The 22,131-nt window shown below is 29.6% G+C and overlaps 1 protein-coding gene across 1 annotated transcript in view; it reads left to right on the forward strand.

Annotated features, from left to right (window-relative positions):
* The first annotated feature begins 4,438 nt into the window (after positions 1-4,438).
* Positions 4,439-22,131, forward strand: part of tnc (tenectin) — a 183,402-nt gene continuing 165,709 nt past the window's right edge. Inside the window, exon 1 of the mRNA XM_085957631.1 lies at positions 4,439-5,058. The gene's annotated coding sequence lies outside the window, so the exon portion shown is untranslated. The remainder of the gene's footprint in view (positions 5,059-22,131) is intronic.

The raw sequence follows: 22,131 nt of genomic DNA on the forward strand, positions 1-22,131 counted from the left end.
ACATTTTAACTGTAGAGATTCATACGTATACCTCATCTGTGTTGAAGCAAATAATTACAAGATAAAAAGAACTTTTTATATACAACGTTTTTAAATTTTCTGTTGAACCATATAAACTTGATTTGACTGGCTTAAACGATCAAAAAAAATTGTACTTGACATGCCATATTGATTTCCATAGTAACGCACGCATGTATTAATAATTTAGTTGCTAGGACCCCAGACCCCTAGCAACCAATAATGGTGTCGAAGTTTTCATACAAAAAGAATTAACTGAAAATGAATTCAATTCTACTTAAAGATGGCTAAAAGTATTTAAAAAAATGCATTGGCATCGTGTTCTGATATATTCTAAAAGATTCAAATGTCTAGCTAGTCGGGAAGTTAGTTAAAAATCTAATGCAAGATTTGTACTGGACAAAGAACCACCGGACAAATAAGAATACGAGCTAAGAAAAACGTTGTAAAATAGTGATTTACCTTGCTTTCTTCTATTTAATATTTTTCATTGTATATATTCAATAAATTGATGTTTTGCCTACTACACTGTCCCATAAACAATATTATAGAAATTTACCTTCATATTATATGATAGCACATAATCATTCGTCAGGTGGTAAACTTATGAAAAATAATATTTATTTTTCTATTAAAATTAACAGACGCTACAAAACTAACCATTGTGCCATACAATAACTCGTACGGCGGCAGGTATAGAAAACTATACTTCACTTCGAAACAAAACCAAAAACGCCAACACAAATCACTCTGTAGAAATAGGTTTCACTAAATAGGCAGGGTTTGAATCTATATTATCTGACTAGCGCGTTTTTACCAGCAAGGCATACATAACGATATGCTCAATAATATGGATTTTTCTGCACTCAGTTGAAGAAAACAAGTTGAATCTCTGCTTATTCGTCATATCTGCAGTCATGGCTGAAAGGGCTCTGGCCTGAGGGCCTGGCGTGATGGATCGACCAGATAAGTGAGATAAACGCACATTAAAATTTTTCTCTAATAGTAAAAAATTCGCCTGCGGCGCTATTTTACTTGAAAGATATTAACATTTTAAAATATGTGATTATGCGATACAATTTTTGATTATTGTATGCCGACATTATTAATGGACAACTCACTCAGTACAGTAGCTAGCAAGTTCGAACCAAACCATTCGGCAGACCCGACAAAGAGCATCGGGAATTTATAGCAATATCACTTTTATTGTAATGGCGTTAGAACAGATTATGCCATCCGGCAGACCCGACAAAAAAGTGAGTGTCATTTTTTTGTCTAGATGCTTCGTCCATATTAATGTCATTGATTGTATGTCAATACTCGACAATTCCATAATAATTCAAGTTGATGTTTTCAAAAATACAAAAATCGCTAAAATTACACATAATACCCCATCTGGAAAATGTTTGTATAGTGTAACATTGCCTTTAACCACAGCGATAGATAGGAGGGCCGCCAAGGATTCTAGCATGGGGGCCCGTTTCAGGACGTGGGGGCCATGTCTGCAGTATATTATGACGTTTGCGATTCTCCAAACGTATTTGAAGCAGTTCCTCTTTTACAGAAAGCATTCTTGGCTTGGATCCGTATAATAGTGAAGAATCGGTATCACTTCGCTATTGAAATTTTAAAGTCTCGTAACCTTAGTAATTCTACGTTTTAATGGTGACATTGATTTGTCACGACATAGTTACATCTTATACCTTCTTCGATTATTAGATCAATGTCAAGAAGAATAAATTAATTTACGCGTTAGGAATAAAATAAGATTTTATAGCTTTGAAAAAATCTAATTTATTATTTTTAGTATCAAAGAAAGGTGTCAAAGGAAAATAATTAAATGCATCACCGCAGGAGGTGTCCACGCATACAAATATATGAGCTCACGAATCTTCTGAAGGTGATATTGAAATTTGTACACATAACAAAATTTGCAGTGTTTGGATTTAAACTGATTGATAATTAATTTCAAGGCAATGCAAAAAAAAAAACAAACAAGAAAAGCCTATTACAAATTATTATAAAGTGCATCCGCAGTGAAAAAAATCTTGTTGCAGTTTGTCAAATAATAATAAAAATTGGTAGATATGTTTTTAGGAATAGGTACTTAGTAATTATTTTTGTTTCAATATTGAATAATATACACAAGGTTTTTAAGGCTATACTTCAGCTGAGACATGGTCTAAAAAGATCGTGACTAGGCGATGCGCGGATTGTGCAAATGACGCGAGCCGAACGAAATATAATTTGTCATAAAAATTCAACATGCGTCCTTTTAATGTTATGTTTATTATTATATTCTTAATAATAATAGTATATTCATTGACATGTTTTCTTTTTAGAGTACATTCGGAACGTTTTTTAGTCATCTTTACACGATTTAAGAATATATTCCTCCGACGCCATCACAAACAAATTGACGTGCTCACACCTCGACTATCAGTCTCCGATTGGCGACGACTGCGAAATTTCGTTCCACATACTGTTGAAAATTATTTGCCGTTTCACTATGTTCGCTCTTAAGAATAATTGATTCTAATAAATAAAAAATAACATAATTTTTAAAAACCTCAAAAACATACATAATTAAAAAAAATCTAGAAAAAAAGTTAGTCCGAGTGGGGCTTTGAACTCTATCGATCCTTCCATGATTCATGCGAACTATTTATTATCATCATCAGCCTGAATCTATCCACTGCTGGATGAAGGCCTCTCCAAGCTGATTCCACTTATCTCGGTCCTGTGCGTTGCGTTGCCACGTATTTCCGCAGAACTTTATCATTTCATCGATCCAGTGGCCTCTTGGTCTACCTTGCGGACGTTTTATACTGGGATACTACTGCATGAGTAAATTTTTCCAACTATTATCCTTTTTTCGAGCTATGTGTCCAGCCTATTTCCATTTGAGGTTTTTAGCAAATTCTATTACATCGCAAACGCTTGTCTGTTCCCTTATCCGCTCATTCTTCTTTTTGTCCTTTCGCGTGATGCCCAACATGCACCTCTCCATACCACGTTTCTTATATTTACGTTTAAACTGAGGTATTTCGAATTCCGTCGATCAGGAAGCAATCTTCTTTGTGATCAATAACAAAGGTAAATGACAATATAGATATGGGATTGATAGCTTAGAGGCTAAAGCCCGGAAGGTGAAAGACATGAGTCCTACTAGGTCCAACTTTTGTATGTTTCTGAGGTTTTTCAAAATTATTATATTACTTCAAATGTAATAGTTTTCAAGTGACAATTTGAGTAAGTATATTATGTTTAATGAAGTTATTTACAGTAAACAATTAGTAGTTTCTTCGTTCAATTTTTACGATTGTATGAAGACGATTTTCACGTCACTTCAATAATAACTTACTGGATTTTTTTTGTAATACAATGGAATACTTCAATATCAATATTATGTAAAACAGATTAACAGTTAATCATTAAATATTAGTTTTGTTTATGAATTTGTTTTTTTATTTTTACTTGGAATAGTTTATTTTTCCGTTTTAAATCACCAGGAAATACCACGTGAAGTAGTTTATTTTATACCTATTTGTATCGGTTTTCCTATCCGAAAACTTGGAAAAGATTAATATTCATTATAGTTGTAATTCATGAGTTCATTGTAATTTTCTTTTACGACAGAATAGTAAATTATATAACGTACATAGGTACTGATTTTGATGTTAATAGTATAGTTTGTTTATTCGTAGCATTATAATATTTGTTTTAAAAGATTAAGAAAAGTTTTTCAATTTATCTTTATCTGTCTTTAAGTATAAATATGTGCAATATGAATAGAATTTATAAATGGTCACATTATAAAATTATTATTTAAATAATTTTATTACTGTATAGACTGATCGTAAGAATGTCAAATCTTTAGACGTATTTGTTTTCAATAATATATTGAATGAATTGTGATTTTTATGTATGTTTACGATAAATGTAAAATGACTGCTTATTGTGTTCATAAAATTCAAAGAATTTCTGCAAAAACTGTTGAATGAACCATTGCGACATCATAAAGTCGCACAATGGATGTAAAATTCTTGACATTTTTTGCCGTTGTATAATAAAATAAATAATACTGAGGTGGCCGAGACATTAAATTTCCGCTCGGGCCGTTTTCATTGTCAGGTTCACCGCAGCGGATATCGACCTCCCGCGGATGCGTCTCGTCGCAGACTGAGGCAGTAAGTACATCGGCGTCGCGAAACCTTACTTCCCTCCTCACACATACACATACTTGCGCAGCCGCGCGCATCTTGGAGTACTCTCCGTGTAGCAAGACTACCTCGCGAGGAATACTACTCTTGGCTCTCTGCTCTACCCCAGGGGCTAGAACCCTGCGGCCGATCGCGCCGCGTCGCCTCCCCCCTCTGCCACCCGAGTATTTAAAGTCCAGGTCCATCGGCGGCACAGAGTTCATTCGCGGACGAATCTTCAAGCGTTTCGCACCAAACCGCCGTCGTCTCACATTTCGATACACAATACACACGTGCAATACAAAAAAGCCACAATTAATAATTAACAAAAAAATTAAATACAACGAAAAGTCTTTATTTGAAAAAAAGAACGCGTGGAAAATTTGAATTAAGATGCAACGCGATCGCGTTTTGTTTTCATCGATAAAATAATTTTTCAAAAAACGAACAATTTTTCAAAAAAGGGCACGGGTGATATTCGATCGATTGTATTTGGCTTGTGATTGGTTTCGGTCGGTTTTCGACGTTAGTTTTGGCGAATCGGCAGGACTCGCTCGCATTGTCGAAGGTTTTTATGCAAAAGGAGTTGCGCTAAACTGGGACTTTTGAGTGTAGTTGGAGTGGTAGGCGCTCCGGGGGAGACACGGCGGATTCGGGTTGAGATTGTGAGCCGGGTTTGCTGCCGCGGTCAGTTGTGGCCAGGCGGCGGCTGAGTGAAGACGCGCACATCGTTGACTCCTCGTCTCCATAGCAACAGGACCATCATAAAGCATCATCGCATACTCTAAGAAGCTGAACAGAACGGCTCTCGGAATTTTCCGACTCTTTTTACATAACGGTAAGTTTTAATTTTATTTTTTTTGAAAAAGTTTTCCATGCAGTTTTCCGGTGTTTTTTAAAAGTTTTTTTTTATAAAAAAAATAAGTGCTTTAAATTAAAAAAAAAATAGGTAGGAACCATTCGGAATTTTTTTTTTAAAAAGAAAAACATTCTTGATATTATAAAAGTGTAATTTATTTAACGGTTTTTCTTATATTTTCTTTATAATTTTTTATAGTGACTGTAATAATTTACTATAGTGAAATATTTACGAATTATTTAAATGATAAAATAGAAATGAATGTGGAGAAAATTGAATACTTAAGTAGTGCAAAATTTTCATTAAATTTCTTTATATTAAAAAGAAATTTGTGATAAATAGTTTAAAAAATAATTGTGAAAAATAGAGGAAAGTAATCCGAAGTAAGAATTCTTCGCAAGGTCAAGTTTATCTACCGTTAAATTTTTATTTTCGATAAATAAGTTGGCTGTCGGAATTCGGAGCGAGTTTGCGAATTTTCTGAGTGACGCGCTGAAAGAAATAAAAATTATTTCTCCGCACAGAGAGGCAGTAACAATTTCCCATGAAAGTATTACAAAGGCGATACGGCTTAGCGGGGTCATATTGTAGTCATGCATGTAACAGATTCGGATTCCTGCGTTTGCATGTTCAATAATTCTGCGTACTATTTATTCGGTTGGGTCAATTTAAATGCACAAAAGCAGAACATATTTTTAGTACGTGCACCGCCGAGCGTATTCAATATTATAATATAACACATTATTTCCAAGGAGTGTAGAAAAATATTAAGAATGAAAAATAACTGTATTTTTTCAAATCATTATATATAATACCATCCAAAAACTAAATGTAATGCACAAAAATATTAAATAAATGATTCAAATTAAAATTGTACCGTACATTATTCAAAATTAATTTAATTTTAATAATATAATTGAGTATAGATTTTTTTTTGTGTAATTTAACAAATTTAATTTTTATTTTGCTAAGTTTTGTTCTTCGAGACGAATAATTATATATGTACTTTAAAAATCTCGAAATTTATCGTAATAAAACAAGCGAATATTTATTATTATTAATTTATTAACTTATTCTGCTTTTTTGTGTGAAATCATTAAAGTAGTTTTTTTTTGTTATAAAACTTAAATATGCGCAATTATTGGAAAAATCGTTTTACTTTGTTCTGTGAGCTCTTTCGTTTTGATAATTCAAACTATTTCATGTTTAGAATTATAAAATTACCATTACAATTTTTTTTTTTGATAAAGATAAACCAAAAGTTTAAACTTTTCCAATGAAGTATATCATTTTTTACTTAGCATAAATTTTACTACCTACGAGTTTTATTAATACATCATTCTTAAAAAATCATGATTTATTTTGAAATGATGTATTTTATTTTTATTAGTACTAATTATCTAGTAATTCATTTAAATTGACCAAAGTTTTTGCGCAACAATTTATTTAACTCAAATTGAAACAAGTTCGTTCGAGTGCACCATCGTCACTATTAACATATCTATTGGTTTGCAATTTTATACCGGTCACAGTAATAGTAATGGTGGATAATAACAATAACATAAAACAAAGCAGAGTCTATCGCAAAACCCCGCTTGGATAATAAACTGACTTACTCCCTTCGCCATTCACAATAACAAAATCAATAAATCCAGAATCCAATAATTATTTCATCCGGTCGCAAAGGCATTGTGCACAGTCTGATTAAAAATTTCTGCCTGCGATTCACAGATCAATCACGCAACAATGAAACATTATTATTTATTATACAGTCCTTATAATAATCTAATGCAACAAAATATCTTCAAATTTAATAATAACAAAATATTATTCAGTTATATTTTATGTTAAAATTAAAATATTTATCTACATATAAAACTATTGGAATTAGCTTGTGTTTAATTTAAAAAAGGTACTTACAACAATTAACTTAATAAACTATTTTTATGTAATTAAAAATATATTATAGTACTATATATATTTTTGTTTTAAAATTTAAAGTAGATTTATATACGTTATATGTACGTTATATGTAATTTAACGAACTATTATTTCAGTTAACGACTATATTTTCCGTAAATACATAACAGTAAAAACATATTATTATGATTTTATATTGAAAATGTATATTTATGCATTTTTTTATTTTACTATCGCCATATCACAATAATTTTGCAGTAAATAGAATTTATATGGACTTAAACAGTTTTTGTTTTAAAAGAAAAAATAGCAATGCTAATCGTTTGGTCATGAATTGAGAAGATTATTAGGCCAAATTTTATTCTGTGTTGAGCATATGGGTAACCAAGAATCGTATGTATTTGATAAAAAAACATCATCGATTGTTTAGGGTTGAATAACTCTCAGTGCCCACTGTACCGATAGTTTCCTTGCGAATCAGCGTGGGCGTCGCTTGTGAACTCTCTCCCAAGCAAAAGTGCATTGAAAAAATACATTCGCATCGCGTCGCCTTTGGAGAATCACGATCTATGATAAATGCGAATGTGACCGGACAGTGCAGGCTGGGTTAGTATCCTCCCATGATGCTGCGAGGGAGTGCCCCGTACCATTGTTCGCGACCCTTCTCGTAAGGGGGTGCACTATTATTTCACATCGAATTAGAAACAAGAGTGTATTGTGCGAATCGAGAGATCTTTGTGTGTATGTGTTTGTTAAATAACTTAGAATGAGTGCGATTCAGCTTATAATAGGTGAGCGATATGTCATTAGGGAAAATACTGTACATATTATATTGTATTTATATAATTAATTAAACATTGATACTAATGCTAATATTTATTAGATTTCCTAAGAATCAACGTCACATTTTATTTAATTATTCTGAAACTGTAACCACACAAGAAAAAAAACTTCATAGAAACAATATATTTTTAGTCGATACGGTACTTTATTAAACCTAGCTATTAATTATTTTACAACGTTTTTATTAGCTCGTATTCTCGTTTGTTCAGTACAAATCTTGCAATCGGTTTTTAACTAACTTCCCGACTAGCTAGATATTTGAAACTTTTAGAATATATCAGAACACGATGCCAGTGCATTATTTTAATACTTTTAGCCATCTTTAAGCAGAATTGAATTCATTTTCAGTTGATTCTGTTTTGTATGGAAAGTTATTTCAGAAAAATCCGTAAAAAGTAAAAGCCTATTTATTATTGGTTGCTAAGGGGGTGGTCCCAGCAACTAAATTATTAATATATACGTGCGTTACAATGGAAATAAAAATGAAATGTCAAAATGACATTTCAGTATTATATATTTGATTTTTATTTACTTTATATCAAGTACAAGTTTGAGCATATTGAGCGTAATAATTCAACAGAAAATTTAAAAACGTTATATATAAAAAGTTCTTTTTATCTTGTAATTATTTTAATCTCAATTTTATTTTTCAAATTATTTTATAGTAAATTGATTATAGTTTTATTGTAATTAAATATCATTTCAGTCATTGCCCACCTCAACTACTTTTATTTCATATACATAATTTTCAATTCAATGATTATTTACATTTTACAATATGGAATTAAATAATATTTTAATAACATAATTAATTAACGAAGATCATCTTATGTATTTTCTATAAAATATTCTGCCGATGATAAACGATATTCTGAATAATAATTGGACAACTGTCCAAAATGTAAATACAAAATAGGGGTGAAAAAAAATCGCTTCGTTGATAAATTTACCAATATTACTGGGAAAAGTGTATTAATAAAGTTATAGCATTAAAAAATTTTTTTTAACTTTAGAGTTTGAGGAATCATTTTATATGAATTGTTGAAGCAGTAACTATAAGATGATTCCAATAAGATTTTTATTATGGTCGAATCGCGAACTAAAGAAAACAATTAATAGGTCAACATGCATTCTGAGGTAGTATTGTAGTAGTGAGACATGTTTCATGTTTTGCTTAAGTTATTTATATCATTTAATGATGGTTAAAAATAATTAAAAAAAAAAACTTTCTTGATGGTTGTAAAATTAATGCAATACGTTTTTAACACAGCATACATTTTATGTTTCGCCACAAATGAATCTGCAATACGAAATGACTTGAGCTAATTCATTTTATTTAGTTTCCCCTGTTTTACCGCTGCTTTGTTGCTATATTGCTACTAATTTTAAATAAAAGGTCGTTTCCTTCAACATCTTTGGTTTAAAATACAAAATATAAATTATAAATTACAAATATTTTTATTTATTTGAAAAAAAAATACGCATTCACTTTAATTTTAATTCAGGTATAGATATTTTATTAAGTGGGCAGGCGAATACTATTTTTTATTTATTATATATTTATAGTTAGTGATTGCATTGCTTTTTTATTTGAGTATATAAATAGTATGAAACAACATTCGGGCATGTTCGCAGTAAACACTTTTTTAGTTGTCCTAATTCAGTAGTACAGTACATGTTACATTATTTAGTAACGTACTGATTTTTGTTTTATCTTAGTGTGGGTTGATATAAAAATTGAATGATCACTGGTGCAACGCATTAGGCAGATGCAATAAAAATGTCCTCAGGAAGTAAAGATTCTAGTCGCGTATAAAAGTTTCAATACACAATGCATAGAAACATTCAACACCATATCAATGATTAAAAAATTAACATAGTGCTTGTAATATTAATTTTAAAATTAATATTAAAAAATGTTGAACTGTGCATATTTCATTATTTAATAAGGTTAAAATTCTAATTAATTTATTTATATATAAGTAGTGTTTTTTATTAAGTAATGTTTTTTTTAATTCAAGTGTATTTTAATATATATTATATATAATATGTTTTTAAATCCGTCTATAATAGTGGAGTAAAAATGAACCAAAAAATAAAAATAAAATTAGACTAATATCAATAATCAAATAATGCATAATTGTTAAAGCATTCTTGCCATTGATTAAAAGACCGATATAAATATAATTATTGGTACTATTCGGTTATGAGGTATACAGCGGAAAACACATTTTGAAAATACCCGATATACTGGATTATTTGTTAGTTTGGGTTAGTTTAGGTTAGGTTAGGCTAGGCTAGGCTAGGCTAACCTAACAAATAATCCAGTTTATCGGCTATTTTCAAAATGTGTTTGCCGCTGTATTCCTGATAACCGAACAGTACCTAATTAACATATAAATTATATTACAATTCTCTTACAATAAAATTATGATTATGTAAGTAAAGGGAGATAAATTTAATTGATTTTATTAACACAGAATATTTTTGAAATATTTCACATATTCCCTATATAGAGGGAACCGGTCCTGATCCATTATAAATTATGTGGATTAAGCATTTTATATTTATGATTCAATACAGTGCTTTTTATGATTTCATTACACCATTTTGACAGTGTTTTTTTTATTACATTTTAAGTCAACATAATGATATTTTAATTTAATTAACCATTTCTTTATTATCTTTTCTTAGATAGCAGGGTTCGATTAAACTTTATGTGGTATTTGTTTTGATCACTCAGTAATTTAAAACAATAATTAATAATTTGTTTATAGGGGGTGAAAAAGTTAGGTGCTTTTATCTTATGTGGTGAATGCAACTATGATTGAATTTGTAGACACCGTGTAAATGCATCCAACAATGTCTGTGTGCATAGATAAACGAGGCAAATAGTTTATTGACCATTCTCTTCATGAGTTATCTTTTATTGTAATAATATCTTATCGCCTACATGCCGCTTGATTTACTCCTTTATAAAACTGTCGATAGATGGCGCGCGCGATTTTAAACGGTCATCTCTTCAGAGTAAATAATAAAGTGAGAGGTAACAGTTAGTGACATGCGATCAAGATTAAAAGCTACGAGGTGAGAGCTTTTTCAATTTGAATCGTATTTGGCACGAATAAATTTACATTTTATTCGATTTTTTTAGTACAACTGGATACGAACTAGAGCAATTTTTATTATTTGTGTCAATTTATCGACACTGTCAAAAGTCATCTACCCAATCTGGCTTTAAATTGCAATTTTTTTTACAAGTGACTTATCGAAACTTTTTTTATTAGAATTTATAATATAAGAAAATATATATTATGGATTTAATTTAGATAAATTCTTTATTGTATTAAACGTCAGCCATTGTAAATGCATTGCTATTACATTATTATATTACAAGCATTAATTTAAATATATAAATTATGATAAACTGTTATTTTTTATATTTATTTTAGTCAGAATTTAAAGTTTTAGAAAAAGCATTTATAATAATAACTTTAATAAAATATAATAATAAACTATAAATAATTACAAGATAAAAAGAACCTTTTATATACAAAGTTTTTTAAATTTTCTGTTGAATCATATAAACTTGACTTGACTAGGTTAAACGATGAAAAAAAATTATATTCGATAGAAATAATACTGAAATGTCATTTTGACACTCATATTGATTTCCATAGTAACGCACGTATACATTAATAATTTAATTAATAATTTAATAATTAACTGAAAATAAATTTAATTCTACTTAAAGATGTCTAGTATTAAAAAATGCATTGGCATCGTGTTTTGATATATTCTAAAAGTTTCAAATGTCTAGCTAGTCGGAAAGTTAATTAAAAATCGATTTGTACCGGACAAACAACCACCGAACAAATAAGAATACGACCTAATAAAAACGTTGTAAAATATCGTTATCTTTGCACATATTTGTATCAAAGCTTTGTGCTTATTTCATCTATCAAATAATACAGTGTTAGTTTTGTGTAATGGTTATTTTAAAACAGTGATGCCCAACTACGGATACCTACGTAAAAGAATATTTGGTAAAATATTGTTGTAAAAGAGTTGTAAACCGTTAACATAATAATTAATTTTTTAACGTCTGTTTCTGTTTAAGAAGATAAATGTTTCTAAAATAAAATTATTATGAAGCATTTTAAATGTTTAGATTAGATATTCGCTAGAAGTAATATAATAAATAATTATAGTGTATACAAAACGTATATTTGTAACCAGTAGGTAATCAAAACGTAAAACGATGAAAATATTTGTATACATGAGGAACCTCGAATGTAATTTTAGATATTTTGATATGAAAACGTTATAAGTAACAATATTTTAAACAAACAAAAAAATAGCATGGATTACATATAATTTAAATAATATGAAATGGTACAAGTCGGTTATGGGATAGCCAGCGGTAAACCCATTTTGAAAATAACCGATATACTGGATGATTTGTTATGTTGGGTTAGTTTTTGGTTAAGTTATGTTAGGTTAGGTTAGGTTTTCATTTATTGAATTCACGAATTTTGCCAAAATCGGCTATGACAATTAGCGCGGTTTCCGCCTAGCTTCCCCATAACCGACTTTACTTGTGACTATAAAATTATAAATAATTTAGTGTTCTATAATATGTTTATATAATATTTTTTTGTAAAAATATTTTTTCATCTCGTTTTTAACTGGTATTGATTCCATATTATTATTAACAGAGTGAAGTAAATCCGTAACATATCAGATAATGCGTATATATTTCCACTTATCCGTTTTTTCTTTGAGAGTTTTATGTTATAAGGATGCAACAAAGAGTCGTCATAATCTGATACTCGACAGATCAAAGAAGAAGAAGAAATCGTGTCTGTTTCGAAACGAGATATTATTTTACAATGCGTGCTTCGAAGTCCTTTGATATCGATCTCAAGTCCTTCTTACATCGAATAACATGTCATAACAACACATATGCCCGACTTACTTCATTTTTATTTCTATTTATTTTTTCCTTTGAGAGAGAACACTTCTCAACGGTCGTTGTGAAGATGGCAGGGGTTTTCAATTGATTCGTCCTCTTATAGTGATTCGTTATTGGTTCACCTTCCATGTAATAAATATTATTTATTTTATTCCCGACAAAATAATTATCATCATCACAGAACAGATTAATAATGCAAAAATAATTACAAGGACAGTCGTTATAGATCACATTTACAATAAATATATAATTCATACAAAGTTTTCGTTAAAATATAGAAATATCCGAGAATATTTATTATTAATTTGACCGGCGTTTACTTGGGATACCTCCCCATTGTGATGGCATATTTCAGTTATTTATGTTGATAGTTATTTCGGGCTATAAACTCATCCTAACTGATCCTTAAGTTCAACCAGCGAAAGAGCGTATCCGGAAACTTGTACATATGCAGTTCGCCGTATCACACTTCATCGTGAAATGTTGTATCGGAAATATATGGTCGTATATTATTAAAAACCTCTTTGGGTCGTATAGCATATAAACGAATTTTGAAAATAGCTGATATACTGGATTATTTGTTAGGTTTTCATTCTATAATTCATGAATTTTGCCAAAAACAGCTATGAAAATTTAATCAATTTTCTTAATCTAATAAAATTGGAGACCGTATAGTATACGGTCATCTCTTTCCGATAAGAAAGCTCACGGCGAACTGTGCCATGGTGAATTTTTTTACGTACAATTTCAATCTAATCGTGATAAAGAGGGTGGTCAAAAACCCATCTGCAAATAAGTAGGTTTTTCTCCATCACTGACAATTATTAATTGTTGAGAAAGTTCATAAAAATAATGACATAGTTCTGAGAGATTTTTGTATACATTAAAATCTTCTATTATATAATATTAAAAGAGTATATTGAGCTACTTTGAGCATTGATTAAATTTTAAAAAAATCGTTGTTATTAATCTAATTTAAAAATTTCAGAAAGTGATTGTTGTGAATTTAAAAAAAAAATACGAGAACCTACACAAAATGTCCCATTTAAATATTGAAATATACATTATAATGATTAATGAAATTTAGCTTCTTAAAATTTGAATCGAAACAATGTTTTATAGAATAATAATATTGATCAAAGTGGTGAATATAATATATAAAGAAATATTAATAAAACAGTATTATATATAATAAGAAAAGAAGAATAGAGATACAGAGTAGAGTTAAGCAGAAAGTTTTCAAATGATATATTTTTTACAAATATGAAAATATCATTATATAGTTCACTAAGTAGGAGTATTCAATATTTACATTTAATAAGATGGTATTGTGATGCAAAAAAATAAGAATATATTATGAAGAAAGCAAGAGTCTTATTTTAATAAGCGAGTACCCACTTACATACATGGGTCGTCTGCTAGTATCGTATGGCATGTTTCACTTTTTATTTCTTCCGCCGAATACAATGAACGATACACTCTGAGTATTCAAAATATTTTCACCTATGATGCTTCCCGCTTATCTGCGTCTATGATTGGGCTAATGGAATAAGATTAATGACATTACAAATCGACAGGCACGATATGTACTTGCATTTTACTTTACTATAACGTTTCACCTGTAAAGCATCTAATAGATTCTATAATACAAGCAACAATAATTAATGTATTTATTTATTATCAACATGAGTGTGTAATACGAAAAATAGTAACATATTAATTGTTATTTATAGTAAAGTATTAACACAACTCTTTTCTTGATCGTGTACTCATGGCTGATGATCGTGACCACATTTTAATTTCGTCATCCTTTGAGCGACGAAGACTTTCCATCCTTCTCGATCTTTCGCTTCTCTCAGGGTCCAGTCAGCTCTTTCACTTGGTCGCTCCAGCGCGCAGACGCTCTACCTCAGCTTCGCCTTCCCTGGAGGCCACCCAAAACCATCAGTCTCTCCAGATTGTCCGGTCCGCACCTGACAATATGTTCAAAAAAACTGCAGAATTCGTCTCAGACATATTGTCGAGAGCCGTTCCTTTATCTGCAGTCGCTGGATGATTGACTGATTCGTCCAGTGCTCCATCCAAGAAATATGAAGCATTCGGCGCCAACACGACATTTCAAAGGAATCAATTGCCTTCCGTTCCCCTGTCTTCTGCATGCACGACTCGACTCTGTATAAAAACTAGCTTCAAACAAATCGTTTCGGATATCGATATATTCCATTTACGTGAGAATGAGTTTGGTGGACGTAATTTTATAAATTTGTAAAATAGGGTCTTTTTAGCTCATTCGACGTACTTCTGTGTAAATTATAATTTTTGTAGTTACTCTTCTACTAATACTGCTTCTTTAAATTTGGTTTTTTTTTCAAAATTGTTTTAATATTACATCTTGGCTTTTTCATAATATCGTGTTGTGAACGTCTTAAAGTTGTAATTTGTAATGTTTACTGTATGTAAATAAATAAGTTTAAATTTGATACTTGATATTATATATTTTTTATTGTTGTGAAATTTAAAAAAAATAATAGTATTTATTAAAAAAATTTTAATTGAAATAATAAATAGTTTTCGAAAATTTATGATTTCCATGAGATAGCCATGATTGCCAAGGTTTTTATTATTTATCCACCCTGTGCTAAGTATTTACTGTGGTTAATAATATTATATATTAATCGGTGGTGAAATAGTCCGTTTTGTATTTTTCATTGATGCAATTACTGTTAATCCGCGTGGTGAAAATGCAATGAAAAATGTCGCGGTGTAATTTGTTCACTAAGTAGTCAAGTAAAGAATATCCGCTATTAAGCCTTAAACGACCAAAACATTTACAAAGTAACGTCATTTTCCCAAATATATTATTGGAAGGTCAATCACACAGACCCAAACAAAACGAGTCACAAAATCTCGGCGAAACTCAACGACCGAATCTGGAGGAAGCATTCTCAACGCCTTTACCATTGTTGACAACTCTTTGTACTCCAATATTGCATTAACAATTTAAATTTTATTTCATTCTCCGCTAAAAAACATAAATTTTACTGTAACGATTAATTATTTAAATATTTTTCGTAAAACGTGCATATTATAAAGGAAAATATTTCACTGGTTTTATTTGCTGTAACATGAACTGATTACATTTTTTTTTGTATTTATATTTTTACCTGTGTCTGTAATGTTACAGTACTTAGTAAATTATATTATTTTAACATATCATTATAATTCAACAGGTGTTGTTTCAAAGTGACAAATTTTATTGGTGTTTATTTATTTTAAATGATCTAGTAATGTCTGTTAATTTAATGGAATAATAATTATAATTAAGTATCTTCCCAATGATAGGATATATATTCGGTTTTCGTAAATAAAAATTCAATGTGGAAGGTGTATTTAAAAAAAAAAAAGATTATATTCATTGTAACTATCAATGGAAAATTTGTGGAATTATTACGACTTATTAATAAGTTTTTCTGATATGCACGTTTCTGAAGCTTTTTAAAATTATGTATTTAAAAAAATGTTGTTATTTGTTCAGTTGCAATGTCAGTGATATCTACTTGAAGTACTTTAAAGTCTAAAATGTGGATTAAATCCAGTAATTTAGACAGTACAATTGGGTGAAAATTATAGGTTACAAACTGGGTAATATACGTAAATTTATAAAAATAATGTTTGAATAGATTCTATTTCAATTTTTACATTACTAATTATTTAGTAAAATGATTGTCAAACCAAAATATTCAAATTACTATATTATACTGTGGAATTTTTTTGTTATTATTTTGGAATAAAATTTTAACGAGATGCTTGCCAAAGCTTGCAATTATTATTCTTATTTATGAAATTAATAATTATATTATAAATCATTAATGTATTATACTGTGTGGTGCAGTTTTTGTCTTTGTAAACGCATTTTTCCAAGAAAATTAGCCGCTTTTTCATCGGCAAGTGTAATAAAATTTGCATTCTGTTGTAATAACACCAAATAATAATACATCAAGATCTTTGCCGTTCTTCATAAAACCACGCGTAGTTTCCGGCCTCGTCTGCGAAGGGTTAAGCTAGGTCGTTACTCCCAAGTGCACCACACCAAATCCACAGACCAGCTCTCGCTCCAACAAATAAACTAAATTCGTTTAATAATATAGCGATAATTTCTTTACCTTTTCAATTAGACGTCCGAATACGGTAAAATTACCAAGTGCAAGTAGATATGGTCCCAATTATCCGGACCGCGACAAGACAACAATGCAATGGATATCCATAAAAAATGCATGATCGGAATTATCCAAAAATAATAATTATATCATAAATTATAACTCTCAATGCATCGATCTCCATTACTAAATTTAAGATAAAAGTCATAATGGTACAGTTCGGTTATGAGGAATACAGCGACAAACACATTTTTAAAATAGCCAATATACTGGATTATTAACCAAACCTAACCTAACCTAACCCAACCTAACCTAACCTAAACTTACCCAAACTAACAAATAATCCAGTATATCGGGTATTTTCAAAATGTGTTTTCCGCTGTATTCCTCATAACCGAACTGTACTGTTATAACTATTACTTGAAATTTATAATTATGATTCTATCTTGTGGGGTCTTTAATTGACTAATTATTTTCATTGCCGGAAGTTAGGGTATGACAGTAAAAATAAATATAAACAATATTTATTATTATGGTAGGCGAAATTAAAAACAATTAAGACAAGTGTAGCTTTTTTTGTCATTGGTTTCATGTAGAGTGGGCATGCTAAATTTTATTTACAAGTTTGTTATGAATACCTAGTGATATACTATGATAATTATTAGTTTTCACTTATAGCAAGTCCCATACCACACCAAACTTGATCCTATATGGAGTAGTATAGTTTTTTAATAAAACCAAATCGATTTAGTTTTAAGACATTTTTAGAATTTTCTTATACTTAATGTGTTTTCAAAATTGTCATTACTAATATTTAAATTGCACGTTTATGATTGGTTCAGATTCGGAACTCCTTCAGATGTTATATTTCATTAATTGTGAAAACAATTCATTCTCTTTTGTGTCTCTATAATAATACCAAGTGCATGTGTTTAGATAAAAATAATTGTTGTCATCTGCGTAGATATCTTCTAGTACATAAATAGTAATTAGGTAGATATGCTAGTTTTTATTTAGGATAAAACATAATATTATCTCTGCGATACTTTAAAACTAACTCATATTTTTTAATGTCAAAAACGATGATTCTGATAACGTATATTTTCAGTCACTGTTCAAATACACCGAATCTAACTGCATATAAACTAGTGGGTATATTACGATGCAACTTTCTATGGTAACGCTATTTTTAAAAAGCTTTTAATGATTCAAGTAGGTGCATATAATGTGATATTAACCAAATATTGATTATGTTATATATACGTGAAGTTATTAAAAGAAAATCCGTCTAAAAAAATCTTTAGTAGGTTTTCGGCAGTTTTAGTAAAAAAAACCGTTAATTGATTAATTCATGTTTTGAAAAAATGATAACTTCAAGCATCTATTGATGTCCATAAATTGGACGTCAAACGAACAATTTAAATTATTAAATAAATTATTAATTACATATCAAAATGTTAAAATATGGAGTAAGCACGCTTGCTATTTATAATATTTCGTGTCCGGAAACTTGTACGTATATAGTTTGCCGTATCACACTTCACCGTAAAATGTTGTATCGGAAATATATGGTCGTATATAATAGACCGTGTAACCTATTTGGGTCGTATAGTACTGACATAAAATTCATGTCTAAATAAAACACGGTTCTTGTTAGTTTACACTTTACAGGAAGCCAGCAGCAAAAAAAAAAAATCAAATAGCCGATATACTGGAATATTTGTTAGATTAGGTTATGTTTTCAAACTTGCATTCATGAATTATGCCAAAATCAGCTATGAAAATTTAATTAATGTTCATATTGAATATTATAAAATTGGAGACCGTATAGTGTACGGTTATCTCTTTCTGATAAGAAAACTCACGGTGAACTGTGCGTGAATAATATTTTACCATAGTTTGCTACATATGACAGTTTATTGTTATTTATTAAAAAAACTGTAAAATGAGACTTTTGATCAATTAAATGTTTTTTATTGTAATCGACGATCTAAACCAAAAATAAGAGTTATAAAATACATAAGTATGCAAGAGCTTACAAATATATTATGAATACCTGGAGTATTTTGACGTCAACTCGTGCCAAGTGATTTATAACTCTGCCCTCTGGCCACACCGCGAAATAATAATTTATAAATCAATATTGCGCGAGTGCAAATATTATTAATTTTCTGTATGTGTGTAAGTGTTGGCATATTTGATGAAAATTATTATGGTCGTTACGGAGAATTAGCGAGTTGTCAGTATGCGTGATGAATATTAATATGTCAATATTGAAACAGTGATCATTTTTTTTTGATAATTACGGTACTGTAGATAATAATTAACAGCTATTTAGAAAAATCCGCCAGGGAAATGTTAACATAAAATATTCACACACTGATTAATATAACTAAAGATTTTGAAGAACACCTTCTTATATTAGAGAGAGCTACGAGTATATACTATATATATGAAAGTGAAGCTGAAAAAGTTTAATTTTGCATTGTAGATATATTTATAGCAATGTTTACATTGTTGTACTTTGAGATGTATTTACTTTGCATTAGTGTTATAAGATTTTGAAAATACAGTGAACCTTCAATATTATTAGAGTAAATAAAAAAAAACAATAAAGGAAAGCAAAACGGCATCTTGGCCGCCATCTTGTATAGTTACAAACGACTTAAAGCTTTCAATGCGATGAATATTATTTTTGTAGCAGCGCAGCCACTAATTCTATTATTAAAATCATTCTGGATCATTACTGTAATATGAAAACTTCCTTTAGTACTGCCCCTTGAAAAATGAATAACCTTAACTGTCATATTGGTCAAAATGGTGGTTGTTTGTTTTTTTTTTACATTTTTTAATATTATTCACCAAAAGTACATTATTAACGTTTTTATGGTTTATAACAATTAACTAGTTGTATTCGTTAATTATTTGAATTACTTAGCTTCGAGTAGGCACTACAAATTATATACTTATATGCGTATTAATTAAATTATTATATTTTATTTCATTACTAGGTATATTAATGTATTTATAGAATTATGACCATTTATATGATTAAAACGTTAAAAAAATGATTTAACGTATCAGTGCAAATCTTCAACCAAAAAGTAGGTATTTTTTTCTAATGAAGAAAACAGTACGTTAAAACTCTCAAATAAAATATGACTATTATTTGGCTGTCTGAAGTAACTGAGGATTTATGTTTGACGAACCATGACCAGCGCAATGTTGACAGTAAGTTGCACAGGTTCACGGTGCATTACATGCATCATTATGGCCTCCTTAAAAACTTGTTTCGGAGCGCACTTTGACATACAGCAAACACATTATTATTGTATAGTGACCTATAACGTTGAATTACAAGTGACACCGCAACAAAATGCATTCTCACTTTATTATTAGTGAACAAGATTGATGTGTTATGATGTTGCAATATACATTATTATACGCATATAATATGTATACAATAATTGAAAGAAAACTATGACCGTTTTATACCATACATATTAACGTAATTTTATTGAGAGTTTAGGACAAATAATTACAAGATAAAAAAAACTTTTTATATACGTTTTTCAATTTTCTGTTGAATTATTATGCTCAATATGCTCAAACTTGATAAAAAACAAACAAACAAACACAACAGACATTTCATTTTGATTTCCATAGTAACGCACGTATATATTAATAATTTAGTTACTAGGACCACCGCCTTAGCAACCAATAGTCTTTTACTTTTTATAGATTTTTTTTAAATAACTTTCCATACAAAACAGAAATAACTGAAAATGAATTCAATTCTGCTTAAAGATGGCTAAAAGTATTAAAAAAATGCATTGGCATCGTGTTCTGATATATTCTAAAAGTTTCAAATGTATAGCTAGTCGGGAAGTTAGTTAAAAATCAATTGCAAGATTTGTACCGAACAAACAACCACCGGACAAATAAGACGAGCTAATAAAAACGTTGTAAAAAGGGTCCTAATTATAGAAGTAGAATATTTAATAAAAGTTATAAATATGTCGATTTATTCAATTTGGTGACCAATGAAACTTTTATCCCTAAAATCATGAATCCTTTCGTAGATAAAGTTGAAATATTCATTCTATATGTACTACAGTTGTTTGATTGACTATAATACAATGCAGTGTAGATCATGGCTACCTCCCAAGTAAAATTAATATTTTTTCGTTACAAAATTAGTTATTTGCTCAAATTATTTTTGCATTTGCATCCAAACTCACAAAAATGAAGAAAAAAAAGGAATCGACATATTTGTGGACTTTCTTCCACTACCCCTTCATGGGTATTATTGATTTCATAGTGATATTTAAATATTTACAACTTTGATATAAACGTTTGACACTATGAAAATACGTTTTTACGTTGGATAGCATAACAAAAGACATTACAAAACTGTATTGAAAAGAAAACGGGATAATATGTATCTATTGGTAAATTAAGTTAACTCAGTAAAGCCACATAGTTTGTGTTATACCTATGGAGTTATTGCTAAAAAGTTTATTTAATTTTGACTGATTTGCTATTATTACCTGCCTTATCAGGGTTTTAAGCTATATTTATATTTTTACTAATTATTCAGTTATTTACCGTATAAGTACTAAGCTGGTGATAATATGTTTTATTATTTGGCGGGGGTTATATGCTCTGGATCCCATTGAAAGACTTTTTTATTAACTCAGAATTGAATAAAGACCTCGCAACTGTATAATATCTTATTTTTAATCGATATTGATCCATCTATATCTACCTATAGCAATGATCTTTTACGAATGTGTTTTAGATTTAATTTGAATCTGGATTTCAAAATGTATCACTTAACTTTTTATATTCGTGGGCACATTGCGTTTTTTTTCTGAAATTGTTAGACAACACACTCTGAATTTTTATATCTAATAAATTTAAAGAATTTAGTTGTTTTAATGCAGTACAAAAAAACAATCCTACGTCTTAATCATTCGGTCATGCACTTATTGTTATTCCAACCGTTTCATTTTATGACACAATAATTTAATATTGGGTGGGTATATCATACAATGGAAAATAAAACCACAAATTATAAGCATTGACGCAAATATTTTCCAAGCATATGTGTCACCCAAGGACAGAATGCTTCCTCGGTGAATCCTATTCGATCGC

Source organism: Rhyacophila brunnea, unplaced genomic scaffold (assembly GCF_057557595.1).
Source record: "Rhyacophila brunnea isolate RB1 unplaced genomic scaffold, BYU_Rbru_1.0 scaffold_7, whole genome shotgun sequence".
NCBI classification, from domain to species: domain Eukaryota; kingdom Metazoa; phylum Arthropoda; class Insecta; order Trichoptera; family Rhyacophilidae; genus Rhyacophila; species Rhyacophila brunnea.